Here is a 2,500-nt window from a genome sequence, read left to right on the forward strand (position 1 = left end):
TGTGGGAGAAGTTTGGGATCAAAAGGAATTGATCTTGACATGGTTGGTGCATAGCCAAGTTCATGATTTTGTGACTTGGTGGTGATTTTGGTGAAAAACGAAAATCATGGTTTTGGAAAACTGGCTGGACTCAATCCTCACAAATGCCTTCAAAGTGATGTGGGAGAAGTTTGGGATCAAAAGGAATTGATCTTGACATGGTTGGTGCATAGCCAAGTTCATGATTTTGTGGCTTGGTGGTGATTTTGGTGAAAAACGAAAATCATGGTTTTGGAAAACTGGCTGGACTCAATCCTCACAAATGCCTTCAAAGTGATGTGGGAGAAGTTTGGGATCAAAAGGAATTGATCTTGACATGGTTGGTGCATAGCCAAGTTCATGATTTTGTGACTTGGTGGTGATTTTGTGGCTTGGTGGTGATTTTGGTGAAAAACGAAAATCATGGTTTTGGAAAACTGGCTGGACTGAATCCTCACAAATGCCTTCAAAGTGATGTGGGAGAAGTTTGGGATCAAAAGGAATTGATCTTGACATGGTTGGTGCATAGCCAAGTTCATGATTTTGGTGTTTTGGCTTGATTTTGTGGCTTGGTGGTGATTTTGGTGAAAAACGAAAATCATGGTTTTGGAAAACTGGCTGGACTGAATCCTCACAAATGCCTTCAAAGTGATGTGGGAGAAGTTTGGGATCAAAAGGAATTGATCTTGACATGGTTGGTGCATAGCCAAGTTCATGATTTTGGTGTTTTGGCTTGATTTTGTGGCTTGGTGGTGATTTTGGTGAAAAACGAAAATCATGGTTTTGGAAAAGTGGCTGGACTGAATCCTCACAAATGCCTTCAAAGTGATGTGGGAGAAGTTTGGGATCAAAAGGAATTGATCTTGACATGGTTGGTGCATAGGCAAGTTCATGATTTTGGTGTTTTGGCTTGATTTTGTGGCTTGGTGGTGATTTTGGTGAAAAACGAAAATCATGGTTTTGGAAAAGTGGCTGGACTGAATCCTCACAAATGCCTTCAAAGTGATGTGGGAGAAGTTTGGGATCAAAAGGAATTGATCTTGACATGGTTGGTGCATAGCCAAGTTCATGATTTTGGTGTTTTGGCTTGATTTTGTGGCTTGGTGGTGATTTTGGTGAAAAACGAAAATCATGGTTTTGGAAAAGTGGCTGGACTCAATCCTCACAAATGCCTTCAAAGTGATGTGGGAGAAGTTTGGGATCAAAAGGAATTGATCTTGACATGGTTGGTGCATAGCCAAGTTCATGATTTTGGTGTTTTGGCTTGATTTTGTGGCTTGGTGGTGATTTTGGTGAAAAACGAAAATCATGGTTTTGGAAAACTGGCTGGACTCAATCCTCACAAATGCCTTCAAAGTGATGTGGGAGAAGTTTGGGATCAAAAGGAATTGATCTTGACATGGTTGGTGCATAGCCAAGTTCATGATTTTGGTGTTTTGGCTTGATTTTGTGGCTTGGTGGTGATTTTGGTGAAAAACGAAAATCATGGTTTTGGAAAACTGGCTGGACTCAATCCTCACAAATGCCTTCAAAGTGATGTGGGAGAAGTTTGGGAGCAAAAGGAATTGATCTTGACATGGTTGGTGCATAGCCAAGTTCATGATTTTGGTGTTTTGGCTTGATTTTGTGGCTTGGTGGTGATTTTGGTGAAAAACGAAAATCATGGTTTTGGAAAACTGGCTGGACTCAATCCTCACAAATGCCTTCAAAGTGATGTGGGAGAAGTTTGGGAGCAAAAGGAATTGATCTTGACATGGTTGGTGCATAGCCAAGTGCCATGATTTTGGATTTTTGGCTTGATTTTGTGACTTGGTGGTGATTTTGGTGAAAAACGAAAATCATGGTTTTGGAAAACTGGCTGGACTCAATCCTCACAAATGCCTTCAAAGTGATGTGGGAGAAGTTTGGGATCAAAAGGAATTGATCTTGGCATGGTTGGTGCATAGCCAAGTTCCAAGATTTTGGTGTTTTGGCTTGATTTTGTGACTTGGTGGTGTGCCAAGAATCATGAAATTTTCAAAGTGGTGGTTTTTGAGTTTTGTTGGTTGGAAAGTGTCACAAATGCATGCAGAATGAGGTCTAGAAAGTTTGGTATCAAAACCAAGCCATCTTGATGTGGTTTTGAATTTTTGAAATGTTGGAAAATAGAGGGTTTTGAAAAAAATTCATGAAAATTCGAAACCTTGGCCAATCCTAACGAAACTTGGTGGGCACCTTCTTGATATTATTATGGGATGGACTGGAAAAAATCACGCAAAAATACGGTGTCTAGATACGTTTTTCCATTTTTCCCGATTTTCCACATTTCGGGTCTTTGGAAAAATAAAAAAAATACTTCCCCATGTCGAAAAATTCTAATTTTTTGCAGGCAATGTTGTACCATTTTTATGAGGATCCCTGCAAAAAATCTCGTGAAAATTCGTTCTCTAGGTCCCAAAACAGAACTTATGTCTACTCAAAAAAAGTGTATCTACTTGTACAA

Source organism: Phaseolus vulgaris, chromosome 11 (genome assembly GCF_051622355.1).
Source record: "Phaseolus vulgaris cultivar YP4 chromosome 11, ASM5162235v1, whole genome shotgun sequence".
Classification (NCBI taxonomy): domain Eukaryota; kingdom Viridiplantae; phylum Streptophyta; class Magnoliopsida; order Fabales; family Fabaceae; genus Phaseolus; species Phaseolus vulgaris.